Consider the following 15,197-nt stretch of genomic DNA (forward strand, 5'->3'; position numbering starts at 1 on the left):
TTAACAGAATCCATATCCATGATGAAGTCTTGGAAATTAATGCCAAATTATGGAGTTAGAGCAAAGCAGGAAAGTGCTAGAATCAGCATGTCAGTACGACCCAGAAAAATGCAGTGTGGCCAATATCCTTGTTTCCTGCCTTTTTTTGGTCAATGGTATGGGTCAGTGACAATGACCTTATGAGTGGTGGGAAGTAATTAAGGGTTTTTCAAAAACTTTTGGAAATGTTTTAGAGGCAGGGTAAGGACCAACTCCATTACCTATAGGCCTAGATTGATTTCTCTTAGTAACTTATGATTAAAATGTTTCTATGGGGCCTGCTCTTGCCTTGATCTAAGATGCTAAACAGCTGTTACTAGTTCGGATTCAGGTGGGCAGGATAGGAACTGATATCTTTTGGGATATATGTAATGTCTGTTGGCATCCTCAAACGTTTTACTTTTCTAATGTTTGTTTATAAGACATTCAGAGCACTGGAATAAGTTTGGAACACTGGATTTTAGAAAAAGGGAGATCTTAAACACTGCAGAAATTGAAGACAAATAGAAGTTTGGTAATTGGAAATATTTTTGTATAATAAAGCATTTATTTCATGCCATATCTTTAGTAGATTTACTTCATATTTGAGTTCCCTACATATGAGCATGTGAGTAAGCTGATAAAAGGATCAACACTAATCTTTCAACAGTGAGAAGCAAGGCTACCAGCAGAAGGTAAGCTACTAGTGATGAAAATTTTCATCTATCATGTTATCTGAAAAATACCTTTTGCTTCAAAGACAAACTCCTTGTCCTTGCTTTTTTATTTTTATTTTTTAATTGAAGTATAGTTGATTTACGATGTTTCAGGTATACAGCAAAGTGATTTAGTTACATATACATATATATACTTTTTTAGATCCTTTTCCAGTACAGGTTATTACAAACTTCTTTTCTTTAAACCCTCTAATCTGCTAGATTCTGTATCCTCAAGGTTGTCCAGAACCTCCCCATCAGGGTACCTCTGGCTAATTTTCGGGTGGACCTGATGGAGCACGAGTGAGCTGGCTTCCACTCCTTTCCATAATAATTCCCTACTGAGGAACACCCACGACAGACCTTCTGCTTGGTCGACAGAAACGTGAAGTGGTTTGCTTAGGTTTGGTTATACTTATTGAAATGGGTGTCTAAATAATTTATGTCAAGGAAGTTGAAAAATTTCAGTGAAATCTCTGCTTCATGAAGAAAGTTTCTAACATGGAAGCCAGTTTGGCTCCACCATAGATTTTTGTTAACGTGCCAAAACTTAACAAAAATATATCATGGGCATAGGTAAATTTTAAATTCAGTTTTTTAGCAGCAACTTCGATAGATTATTAACTGCCACCAGGACCGGCTAATAAACAAGTAAGGGAACAAATCAATCATGTTTGGGCCCCATTGCTTTTTTCTTTTTATTAATCAATGGACTTTATCTTTTAGAGTAGTTTCAAGTTTACAGAAAATTGAGCAGAAAGTACAGAGAGTCCCATGTACCCATCCCCCCACCCCTCACACACAGTTATCCACTGCCTTTTACAATCAGTGGCTCACTGTCTACCCACCCAGTCACACTGTCCCTTTTCTCACCTCCTTTCTCTCTCTCCATAAAATAGGAAAACCACTACAGCAGACACACTCAGAATCCCTGTGAGGGAAATAAACAAAGATGAACCAGAGTAGTAAGAATTTCATTCTTGCCTTTGCCTAATTCCATTCTTAAAGGTTTCTTTTGGTTTTTGGAGATCTGGGGCCAGGGCTTATTTTCATGCTTAAATTAAAGTACATTTATAACCTGTCTGCTCATCCGTGTGGGTCGAGTTGGCTTTTCCACCAGCTGCTCGCCTGAATGATTATTTCCTCCTGCCTTAGCTTGATTGCTCCCAGCTCTCCTGAATGCGATTCCTTCTCTGCACCCAATTCTGTGCCATGGGCCTCGCCTGCCGCTTAGAACATTTTGCTTCCTGGATTTAACACAAAGTGGGCGGAGAAGAGGTGTAACTGAAAAAGTGGTGGCATGCAGAGAAGGAAAAAAGCATCCACATTTGCTGCCGGACTTTTTTTTTTTTCAATGGTGTTAGACTCTGAACCAAAGCTAATCCCTTTTATCTAACTGAAAAATGATGAGAATATGTTTTTATTTTACTGCATACTTGTTAAATACAAGAAGCATTTAACTGGGCAGAAGGTAATGTTATATTCAATGTGCTTAATAAAATTGGAATGGATTCACTTATTTTGACACCCTGGGAGAAGTAGTCTCCCACTGGATAACGGAAATTATGATGCTTTTGCTGCATCTCTTGACACAAAGGGATGAGCAAGCCTTATTAGAGCTGATCACAGTCACTCTGGAGTTGCCCTTAAAAAATAAAGTGGGACATAGGAATCTCTAGTTGCAAAGTTTCTCTTCCTTCCTTTTGATGGTGTTTTATTTGTGAACTCAAACTCTGAGCTCAAGGAGGCCTGCCTGAGTTTGCTGGAAGCAACCAGGCAAGAGAAAACAGCTTCTCAGAAATTCTCCCTAATTCACCCTTATGGCTGCATAGCATTGAGAGCTCAACAGCAGGCACCTTAAAAAGGAAAAGAGGAGATTATTCGATGGATGTGGCTCTCGGGGAAGGAGAAGGAAGTAGTGGCAGCAACTGGCCCTCCCTGTTTTCCTCTTCCTGACATCCTTATATAATATGCTCTGTTGTGGGACCTTCTTCCTTGGGGTAAACATGCCTGAAGTGAGTGTGATGTTAATGATCTCACTTGTCTGCGGCTCTTGATTCTCAGCTCCACTTTTGGTTACTTGTTTAGGCGGAAAGGTCACAGGGGGCTGCCGACATCCTAGGAACAAGCCCTGAAGTCATCCCGTTTCTTGACTGGGGCTCAGGCTCTAATAAAACTTCCTCTTTTCCTCATAACCTTCTTTTCCCATATAGGTTGTTACAGAGTATTGAGTATAGTTCCTTGTGCTATGGTAGGTTCTTGTTGATTACCTTTTTTATATATAGTAGTGTGTATACCTTAATCCCAACCTCTTAATTTATCCCTTTCTCCCACATTTCCCCTTTGGTAACCATAAATTTGTTTTCTTTGTCTGTGAGTCTGTTTCTATTTTGTAAATAAGTTCATTTGTATCATTTTTGGGGATTCTACATATAACTGATGTCATATGATATTTGTTTTTCTCTATCTGACTTACTTCACTTAGTATGATCATTTCTAGGTCCATCCATGTTGCTGCAAATGGCATTATTTCATTCTTTATTATGGCTGAGTAATATTCCACTGTATATATGTACCACATCTTCTTTATCCATTCATCTGTTGATGGACATTTAGGTTGCTTCCATGTCTTGGCTATTGTAAACAGCACTGTGATGAACATTGGGGAAAGATGCACTTTTCAGATAAAAATTAAAGTAACACTTGTTTTCCAGAATGGGTTGACCTATTAGTTGTGAATTAATATCAACAAACTGTTGTAAGCCACCCTCATCTCCTATTGCCTGGACTGCAGCAGCTCCCATGTGCTTTTACTGCTTATTGTTTTGATCTACCTGCAACCATCCTCTACACAGAAGCCAGGGTCTCGCTCATGCTTTAATTTTCAGTGACTTCTTAAAGCTTGTAGAAGAAACCCCAAATCCTAATGATGGTCTACAGCACCCTACAAAGTGCATCCCGGGTGACCATGACAGTAATCTCTCTTCCTCACTCCATATGGTCAGGCCTCCAGTACCAAGGGCACACCTGGTTCCTGCTGCTTGAAAAGTTCTTCTCCTTGCTCTTCCTGAGACTGGCTGCTCTGATTCATCAATGCTCCTTCCTCAGGCCTTCCTAACTTAAGTATCACTTCCTTAGATACGCTTTCTCTAGCCACTTGTCTGAAACGATCTTTCCTTGTCACTCTTTATCAAATACCCCTATTTATTTCTTCCATAGCACTATTACAGTCTGAAATATTGGATTTTTTTTACCATCAGATATTTATTACTCTCATTGGAATGTAAGTTCTATGAGAGCAGATATTTTGTTCTACGACTCCTGCATATAATGTGTCTACACAAAATAGGTGTTTAATAAACATTTGTTGACTGAAAGAATGAATGAATGTGAAACATGGGTATGAGAAGGAACACAGCATGGAATATTGTTCATAATGAAGTGTTGTGAGAAATTAAAAGTAACTGTTCACATAGGAAAGGAATGCTATATACATAAAAGTCCATCTTATAATCTTATATAATGATACAAGTGTCAGAAGGGAAGAATTCTCTACAAAAGGTCGAAAAAGACCATCACTGTTACAGCCCAACAACATATCCATACCTATCTGTGTGCCTAAAATTATTTCAAAAGTCTTTATAATTATACTGGAGTCAGCATTCAAGAATGCAACTGGGATGCATCACTGGTGTGGATGATGTATTTGCAGGCTCAGAACATTGTGGGAGGATCTTTTGACAAAATCTTTTGGGATATAATTGGATCCAGCTAATTTCTAAGAGATTAAGATGTTGTGGATGGATGAGGAGTGACTGGGTTAAGAAAAAAGAGAATGTAGGATTGGATATAAGATGGGCTAAGGCAGGCAGGCTGGGAGTTTATAATAAGAGAAGTGGAAGTAAAAGTAAAGGGAGAAGAAGAAGACTATAGTAGGATTTAGTCTGGGACCCCTATAGCTGTGTAAGGCAGAAAGGGATTTGATACAGGTAATTAGGTGTTCATGCAGTCATTGAAGGGGAAGGAGCACAGGGCAGGAAGGGCTGACACTAGCTGTCAGGTTTGTCACCCGCCTTCAGAGAATTAAGACTTTGCTAGTGATGGTCACAGCCAGCTACACAACCAGGGCAAGAAATCATGTTGTTGTACCAGAGAACACTGCAAAACTTCGATTCTGCCAAAGTCCATACGGTCACTAGCTGCGGCCGGCAGAAGTATAATGGCTTCTGCTTCCTTTCTGTCTTCCACATCCCATGCAACTGTTTCTCACTGGCAGAAACTGAACTGGAGCCCTAATGGCAAGAGATTCGGGGACAAGTAGTTCTCAGGCTTTGAGTTCCTGAGATAAAGGAGAGAGCATATAAAGGGATGGAAATGGGGCCAAATGCCAATCTGGTACAATATGAGAATAGGAAATACTTGTCACTGCTTTAAAATACTATTTCTGGCTGATTTCATTAGCTCTAATCCTCACTAAAAATAATAGCCAACAGTAACCACCAGGTGCACTGTGTTAAGAGCTTTACATGCATTACATCATTAAGTTTCACAACCGTAAAATATGTCTCTACTATTATTATCTCTATTAAAAAAAATAAGGAACTAGGGCTTCCCTGGTGGCGCAGTGGTTGAGAGTCCTCCTGCCGATGCAGGGGACACGGGTTCGTGCCCCGGTCCGGGAAGATCCCACATGCCACGGAGCAGCTGGGCCCGTGAGCCATGGCCGCTGAGCCTGCGTGTCCGGAGCCTGTGCTCTGCAACGGGAGAGGCCACAACAGTGAGAGGCCCGCGTACCACAAAAAAAAAAAAAAAAAGGAACTAAGACTTTGAGAGGTACAATATCTTGCTCCCAAACAACTCGTAAATAGAAGATCTGAATCTTGTACTCAGGACTCACTGTCTACAAAGCCAATGGCTTTCAGTCCTTTTACTATATTACTTGCTAGTCAGTTATTAAATTTATTTATAATCCGTGGCCTTAGCCTCAACATAAAATTTTCCAGTCATCTTACAAATATACATTATTAAGTTGGTGTAAATACCTCAGTTATTTTGGGGAAAAAAACTAATGAATCTTTAAAGAACATCCTCCCAAGCATGGGCACTAACTTAATGAGAGAGAAGAAAGAGTACACCATTAGAAGGAATGTAATGTCTCCTGTATTTAGAATGCAAATTTATGGTATTAACTCATTTTCATATATTGATAAAATGTCTACTGTTATAAAACCACATCATAGTATTTAAGGTTAGACAGGGCATTCAAGGTTGAAGAGTCTTCAAGTTTCTTTATAGTAGCATCTCAACAAAACGTGGCCCAGCTTCTGCTTAAGAACTTTCAACGGGGGCAACGTCCAAGACTATGGGGGTTGATTGACAAGGGGGAGGAGTACATAGGATACCTGCTGCTGGGAAAGGGAAAGATGGTGCTGCCTGGAGGCTGCTTAGTCATTTTTGTCTCAATGGTAGCAAATATAGTGTTAGGCTAGAGGCTGGAACTATTGGTAATATCTTTTGCTGCCTAAACTTTCCCAAACTCACTCCATGGCTTACAAATTATAGTTTGAGTGTCTGCGGTGGATTCAAGATGGCCAAAGATTACTTGTCTCTTCTTCCTTTAAGAGATAGGGTCTATGGCCCTTCCCTTAGAGTCTGGCTGGCCTCTGTGACTTCTGTAACTAATAGAATTCAATAAAAGTGTTGCTGTGCCACTTCTCAGGTACAGCCTAAGTAGACTGGTAGCTTCCATGTTCTTAGAACACTCTCTTTGGGAACTCTGAGGTCTAATTGAAGAAATTTGACAATCCTGAGACTAACGTGCTAGGGAGATGATTGTGATTGATGAGCTCAGCTTTTTTTCCCCCATTTTTATCAAGGCATTGGATTTGTAGTGAAGTCTCTCCAGACTAGCCCATGCACCAGCTGAATACTGCTGAGTGACCTTAGTTGATGCCTCCTGGAACAGAAGAATCAACCTAAATAATCTAGACCCAAATTCCTGACCCATGACATTATGAGCTATGGTAAAATGGTTATTTTAAGTCAGTGAGTTCGAGGTACTTTGTTACACAGCAATAGATGACTGGAACATGTCTGTGGGATCAGTGAGGGTCGTCTGATCTAGATTGGCCTCAACTGGTCTCACCTGGGCTCACTCACATCTGTGGATCAGCTGTGGACTTTCATCTAGATTGAGTTGGGCTGGGGCAGCTTACCTGGGGAAGCTCTGCTCCATGTGTCTCTCATCCTCCTTCTGTGACAAGCAAGGTCGGCCATGCATATCCATCTCACGGCAATGGCCAAAGTGCAAGAGCAAGTGGAAGCCCATAAGGCCTCTTGAGACCTAGGCTTGGAAATGGTATCCTGTCACTTCCACCTCATTCTACTGGCCAAAGTCACATGGCTGAACTCAAAGTCAAGGGGCTGGAGTATAGACATCATTTCTTTTGTGGGAGGCAGTGCAAAACTCATCAAAGAGTGAGTACAGGGAAGGGTGGAAAATTGGAGACAATAATGCAATCTACTACATTTACTTCATTTCATTTTAGCAAACATTTATGAGATACATATTATGCTAGACACTGGGAACACAGAAACAAAAGAGACCTAACTTTCTGCTCTTGAAATGCCTACAGTCCAGGCAAACTTCAGGAGGGGTAAAAGGGCTTTTACTGTATTTAGGTTTATTGGGGACCTCAATCTCCTTTTAGATCTTTACTTCTAAGCCCTCTGTTAAGATTTATACCTGTGTTAAACTTCAGAGTTAGCATTTGAGTCATGTCTTATTGTTTTAGTGACTTAAAATTTGGTCAAAAGCCCTTACTTGCTTGACTCATTGTGGAGGTTTTGTTTGGCTAAGTTTTTGTGTTTTTACACAAACATGAAAAAATCCAAATGAAAAGAAATAATATATAAACACCATCAATCAGGTTGCTATCAACTCTTGCTCTACTGTTTTAAAAAGGGCTTCATCTCCAAGTTCTTGGGGAGCTTCATCATAGTCTTAAGGTACTGACTACATTATCCTTTAATATCTGTATTTAAATTGGGAAGCAGGAGGCTACAACGCAAGGAAGACATTTATGAGGACAAGTCACACCCTCCAATAGGAACACTGAGCACCTTCACAATATTACTTGGTTCTGCTCATTCCTTTCTGTGGTCCTTTAGCCTCTTGTCAGATGGGCTGTGTTCCCTTCTGTAACTTTGCCCCACACTAATATGTTCCACGGTCAGAGCCAGACTTCTTATCTTTCCTCTTCCTCATGTCTCCCATAAGGTTCCCGTTTCTTGTCCCACTTTCTTCCACTGAAGGGCCTCAGGCTGAGCTCCTTGAAGGGCCTAACTCAGTTTGTTCTGCAGCATCTCTGATCACTCACTGATCCCCAGGCAGCACAGCACAGTGGGGAGCACATGGGATGACTTTGGAGTCAAATGGATTTAGGTTTTAATCCCAGCTCCACTGCTTACTAATACTGTGATCTGGGGCAGGCTACTTAACCTCTCCGTGCCTCAGTTTTATAATCCATTATGTGGGCATAGTAAATCTTACCTTGCATGGTTCATGTGTGAGGTAATTGTAATAATAATTACAAAGTGCTTAGAAAATGTCTGTCATGATCTCAGTGTTAGTTCCTTTCCCTTCCCCATCCCAATAGCTATCTCTTATTTGCCACCTCATGACTGGTTTACCAAGGGGCTATCACACCATGTTTTCAGGATCAAAAATACTTTGTGTGCCTAGAAGAATAATACAGATATGTTTTAGTAAGGAATAAAAACACGGTTTTTTCCCCATATAACCTCATTTTGTTTAAGAGAACATAAACAATGCCTTAGAGCATTAACACTCAGCATTTTGTAAGCTCAAATTATTTTTATAGCAAAGTGGTAAGAAAATTAAAAGTTACCGATATTCCACTTTGCATACTTTGCACTTTGGATATTTGCCATATTTGAATGTTTACTGCAGACAAGATCCTTAGGGATGGGGCTCGATTTATTTGTCTATATATTGTATGACCCAGCACAGGACCTGACACTTCTTCGATGCTTAAGTAAATGTTTGTTGAACAAATGAATGTTTCATTGAATGCAATTGTATGAACTGATGAAAGTTGAATTATTTTATATCTAAACTGAATATCTGTGTTGTCTGGTTTTGGCTGGGGCTGGATTTAGCTTACTGATGCACAGGAACCTTGTTTATGTGCTCAGTGTTGCAGAGATGGGGGGAGTGGGGCTGTGGGATCTGTGTTTGGAGAGATGCATTATTATCACTGCCCTTCACACTTTCCTCTTTGCTTTTGTTGTTTCTCAACTTTCCTACTAGATTGTCAACTCCCAGAGGGCACAGGCCATGGCGTATTCTGTATTACTGTATGTTACCACATATAATTTCTCAGTGCTTGTAATACTGTCAGTACTCAGTTAATATTGGTTGAATGGATGAATATGGTAGCAAAGACAGCTTGAAGGAAGATTAGCACTTTTGGATCTTTATAGTGTTTTGGAAATGCAGCATCCTTTGTCCCTTCTCATCTGCTTTGATTTATATCTGTCTCCTCCATAGCTGTTTCATTGATCCTACACTTGGATTTATTATTCTTTAATCTCACCCTTATAAATGTCACATGATTTGTGGGAAAGGGTTGAGGCTGTTTATTTTATAATTTTTTTCCTTCTTAATTATTTATAGTTTTGACATCTTTATTGGAGTATAATTGCTTTACATTGTTGTGTTAGTTGCTGCTGTGTAACAAAATGAATCAGCTATACATATACATATATCCCCATATCCCCCCCCTTCTTGCGTCTCCCTCCCACCCTCCCTATCCCACCCGTCTAGGTGGTCACAAAACACTGAGCTGATCTCCCTGTGCTATGCAGCTGCTTTCCACTAGCTAGCTATTTTATATTTGGTAATGTGTATATGTACATGCCACTCTCTCACTTCGTCCCAGCTTACCCTTCCCCTTTCCCGTGTCCTCAAGTCCATTCTCTACATCTGTGTCTTTATTCCTGTCCTGCCCCTAGGTTCTTCAGAACCACTTTTTTTTAGATTCCATATATATGTGTTATCATACAGTATTTGTTTTTCTCTTTCTCACTTACTTCACTCTGTATGACAGACTCTAGGTCCATCCACCTCACTACAAATTGCTCAATTTCATTTCTTTTTATGACTGAGTAATATTCCATTGTATATATGTGCCACATCTTCTTTATCCATTCTTCTGTTGATGGACACTCAGGTTGTTTCCATGTCGTGGCTATTGTAAATAGAGCTGCAATGAACATTGTGGTACATGACTCTTCTTGAATTATGATTTTCTCAGGGTATATGCCCACTAGTGGGATTGCTGGGTCATATGGTAGTTCTATTTTTGGTTTTTTAAGGAACCTCCATACTGTTCTCCATAGTGGCTGTATCAATTTACATTCCCACCAACAGTGCAAAGGGATTCCCTTTTCTCCGCACCCTCTACAGCATTTATTGCTTATAGATTTTTTGATGATGACTATTCTGACTGGTGTGAGGTGATATCTCATTGTAGTTTTGATCTGCATTTCTCTAGTGATTAATGATGTTGAACATCCTCTCGTGTTTGTTGGCATTCTGTATATCTTCTTTGGAGAAATGTCTATTTAGGTCTTCTGCCCATTTTTGGATTCAATTGTTTGTCTTTTTATTATTAAGCTGTATGAGCTGCTTGTATATTTTGGAGATTAATCCTTTGTCAGTTGCTTTGTTTGCGCATATTTTCTCCCATTCTGAGGGTTGTCTTTTTGTCTTGTTTATGGTTTCCTTTGCTGTACAAAAGCTTTTAAGTTTCATTAGGTCCCATTTGTTTATTTTTGCTTTTATTTCCGTTTATCTAGGAGGTGGGTCAAAAAGGATCTTACTGTGATATATGTCATAGAGTGTTCTGCCTATGTTTTCCTCTAAGAGTTTTATAGTGTCTGGCCTTACATTTAGGTCTTTAATCCATTTTGAGTTTATTTTTGTATATGGTGTTAGGGAGTGTTCTTATTTCATTCTTTTACATGTAGCTATCCAGTTTTCCCAACATCACTTATTGAAGAGGCTGTCTTTTCTCCATTGTATACTTTAGCCTCCTTTATCAAAGATAAGATGACCATATGAGCATGGGTTTATCTCTGGGCTTCCTATCCTGTTCCATTGATCTATATTTCTGTTTTTGTGCCAATACACTACTGTCTTGATTGCTGTAGCTTTGTAGTATAGTCTGAAGTCAGGGAGCCTTATTCCTCCAGCTCCGTTTTTCGTTCTCAAGATTGCTTTGGCTATTTGGAGTCTTTTGTGTTTCCATACAAATTGTGAAATGTTTTGTTCCTGTTCTGTGAAAAATGCCATTGGTAGTTTGATAGGGATTGCATTGAATCTGTAGATTGCTTTGGGTAGAATAGCCATTTTCACAATGTTGATCCTTCCAATCCAAGAACATGGTATGTCTCTCCATCTGTTTGTATCATCTTTAATTTCTTTCAGCAGTGTCTTATAGTTTTCTGCATACAGGTGTTTTGTCTCCTTAGGTAAGTTTATTCCCAGATATTTTATTCTTCTTGTTGCAGTGGTAAATGGGAGTGTTTTCTTGATTCCACTTTCAGTTTTTTCATCATTAGTGTATAGGAATGCGAGAGATTTCTGTGCATTAATTTTGTATCCTGCTACTTTACCAAATTCATTGATTAGTTCTCATAGTTTTCTGGTAGCATCTTTAGGATTCTCTATGTATAGTATCATGTCATCTGCAAACAGTGACAGCTTTACTTCTTCTTTTCCGATTTGGATTCCTTTTATTTCTTTCTCTTCTCTGATTTCTGTGGCTAAAACTTCCAAAACTATGTTGAATAATAGAGGTGAGAATGGGTAACCTTGTCTAGTTCCTGACCTTAGTGGAAATGGTTTCAGTTTTTCACCATGGAGAATTATGTTGGCTTTGGGTTTGTCATATATGGCCTTTATTATGTTGAAGCAAGTTCCATCTATGCCTACATTCAGGAGAGTTTTTATCATAAATGGGTGTTGAATTTTGTCAAAAGCTTTTTCTCCATCTATTGAGATGATCATATGGTTTTTCTCCTTCAGTTTGTCAATATGGTTTATCACATTTATTGATTGGCCTATACTGAAGAATCCTTGAATTCCTAGGGTAAACCCCAGTTGATCATGGTGTATGATCCTTCTCATGTGCTGCAGGATTCTGTTTTCTAGTATTTTGGTAAGGATTTTTGCATCTATGTTCAACCATGATATTGGCCTGTAGTTTTCTTTTTTTGAAACATCTTTGTCTGGTTTTGGTATCAGGGTGATGGTGGCCTCATAGAATGAGTTTGGGAGTGTTCCACCCTCTGCTATATTTGGAAGAGTTTGAGAAGGATAGGTGTTAGCTCTTGTCTAAATGTTTGCCAGAATTCATCTGTGAAGCCATGTGGTCCTGGGCTTTTGTTTGTTTGAAGATTTTTAATAACAGTTGAAATTTTAGTGCTTGTGATTAGTCTGTTTATGTTTTCTGTTTCTTCCTGGTTCAGTCTTGGAAGGTTGTGTTTTTTAAGAATTTGTCCATTTCTTCCAGGTTGTCCATTTTATTGGCATATAGTTGCTTGTAGTAATCTCTCATGATCCTTTGTATTCAGTGTCAGTTGTTACTTCTCCTTTTTCATTTCTAATCCTGTTGATATGAGTCTTCTCCCTGTTTTTCTTGATGAGTCTGGCTAATGGTTTATCAATTTTGTTTATCTTCTCAAAGAACCAGATTTTAGTTTTATTGATCTTGGCTATCATTTCCTTCATTTCTTTTTCATTTATTTCTGATTTGATCTTTATGATTTCTTTCCTTCTGCTAACTTTGGGGTTTTTTTGCTCTTCTTTCTCTAATTGTTAGGTGTAAGGTTAGGTTGTTTATTTGAGATGTTTCTTGTTTCTTGAGGTAGGATTGTATTGCTGTAAACTTCCCTCTTAGAACTGCTTTTGCTGCATCGCATAGGTTTTGGGTCGTTGTGTTTTCACTGTCATTTGTTTCTTGGTATTTTTTTGATTTCCTCTTTGATTTCTTCAGTGATCTCTTGGTTTTTTAGTAGTGTATTTTTTAGCCTCCATGTGTTTGTATGTTTTACAGTTTTTTTCCTGTAATTGATAACTAGTCTCATAGCATTGTGATCAGAAAAGATACTTGATATGATTTCAACTTTCTTAAATTTACCAAGGCTTGATTTGTGACCCAAGATGTGGTCTATCCTGGAGAATGTTCCATGAACACTTGAGAAGAAAGTGTATTCTGTTGTTTTTGGATGGAATGTCTTATAAATATCAATTAAGTCCATCTTGTTTAATGTATCATTTAAAGCTTGTGTTTCCTTATTTATTTGCATTTTGCTTTTTCTGTCCATTCGTGAAAGTAGGTGTTAAAGTCCCCTAGTATTATTGTGTTACTGTCGATTTCCCCTTTTATGGCTGTTAGCATTTGCCTTATGTATTGAGGTGCTCCTATGTTGGGTGCGTAAATAGTTACAATTTTTATATCTTCTTGGATTGATCCCTTGATCATTGTGTGGTGTCCTTCTTTGTCTCTTCTAATAGTCTTTATTTTAAAGTCTATTTTGTCTGATACGAGTATTGCTACTCCAGCTTTCTTTTGATTTCCGTTTTCATGGAATATCTTTTTCCACCCTCTCACTTTCAGTCTGTATGTGTCTGAAGTGGGTCTGAAATGGGTCTCTTGTAGACACCATTTATACGGGTGTTGTTCTTGTATCCATTCAGCCAGTGTCTGTTTTTTGGTTGGAGCATGTAATCCATTTACATTTAAGGTAATTATCGATACGTATGTTCCTATTACCATTTTCTTAATTTTTTTGTGTTTGTTATTGTAGGTCTTTTCCTTCTCTTGTGTTTCTTTCCCAGAGAACTTCCTTTAGCATTTGTTGTAAAGCTGGTTTGCTGGTGCTGAACTCTCTCAGCTTTTGCTTGTCTGTAAATATTTTAATTTCTCCATCAAATCTGAATGAGATCCTTTCTGGGTAGAGTAATCTTGGTTTTAGGTTTTTCTCCTTCATCACTTTAAATATGTCCTGCCAGTCCCTTCTGGCTTGCAGAGTTTCTGCTGAAAGATCAGCTGTTAACCTTATGGGGTTTCCCTTGTGTGTTATTTGTTGTTTTTCCCTTGCTGCTTTTAATATGTTTTCTTTGTATTTAATTTTTGATAGTTTGACTAATATATGTTTTGGCATGTTTCTCCTTGGGTTTTTCCTGTATGGGACTCTCTGTGCTTCCTGGACTTGAGTAACTATTTCCTTTCCCATATTAGGGAAGTTTTCAACTATAATTTCTTCAAATATTTTCTGAGTCCCTTTCTTTTTCTCTTCTTCTTCTGGTACCCCTATAATTCGAATGTTGGTGCATTTAATGTTGCCCCAGAGGTCTCTGAGACTGTCCTCAGTTCTTTTCATTCTTTTTTCTGCTCTGTGGTAGTTATTTCCACTATGTTATTTTCCAGGTCACTTATCTGTTCTTCTGCCTCAGTTATTCTGCTATTGATTTCTTCTGGAGAATTTTTAATTTCATTTATTTTGTTGCTCATAATTGTTTGTTTGCTCTTTAGTTCTTCTAGGTCCTTGTTAAATGTTTCCTGTATTTTCTCCATTCTATTTCTAAGATTTTGGATCATCTTTACTATCATTACTCTGAATTCTTTTGCAGGTAGACTGCGTATTTCCTCATCATTTTTTTTGGTCTAGTGGGTTTTTACCTTGCTCCTTTATCTGTTGTGTATTTCTCTGTCTTCTCATTTTGCTTAAGTTACTGCATTTGGGGCCTCCTTTTTGTAGGCTGCAGGTTCATAGTTCCCATTGTTTTTCGTGTCTGCTCCAGTGGGTAAGGTTGGTTCAGTGATTTTTGTAGGCTTCCTGGTGGAAGGGACTAATGCCTGTGTTCTTGTGGATGAGGCTGGAATTTTCTGGTGGGCAGAACTGCATCCAATTGTGTGTTTTGGGGTGTCTGTGAACTTAGTATGATTTTAGGCAGCCTCTGTGCTAATGGGTGGGGTTGTGTTGCTAGTTGTTTGGCGTGGGGTTTCCAGCACTTGAGCTTGCTGATCGTTGAGTGGAACTGGGTGTTAGTGTTGAGATGGAGATCTCTGGGAGAGCTCTTACCAATTGATATTACCTGGGGCCAGGAGGTCTCTGGTGGAAAAGTGTCCTGAACTCGGCTCTCCCACCTCAGAGGCACAGGCTTGGCACCCGGCCAGAGCACCAAGACCCTGTCAGCCCCACGGCCAGATTCATGGGGATTTTCTTGCCTTTTGGGAAGTCTGAGGGCTTCTGCCAGCATTCAGTAGGTGTTCTGTAGGAGTTGTTCCACATGTAGATGTATTTTTGATGTATTTGTGGGGAGGAAGTTGATCTCCACATCTTACTTCCCTGCCATCTTGAAGGTCCTAT

General features: G+C 39.1%; 1 protein-coding gene across 1 annotated transcript in view; it reads left to right on the forward strand.

Moving 5' to 3' along the window:
* The first annotated feature begins 431 nt into the window (after positions 1–431).
* The window catches only part of OTOL1 (otolin 1), a 32,996-nt gene continuing 18,230 nt past the window's right edge, over positions 432–15,197 (forward strand). The window contains exon 1 of the mRNA XM_032630948.1: positions 432–713. The gene's annotated coding sequence lies outside the window, so the exon portion shown is untranslated. The remainder of the gene's footprint in view (positions 714–15,197) is intronic.

Source organism: Phocoena sinus, chromosome 4 (assembly GCF_008692025.1).
Source record: "Phocoena sinus isolate mPhoSin1 chromosome 4, mPhoSin1.pri, whole genome shotgun sequence".
Classification (NCBI taxonomy): domain Eukaryota; kingdom Metazoa; phylum Chordata; class Mammalia; order Artiodactyla; family Phocoenidae; genus Phocoena; species Phocoena sinus.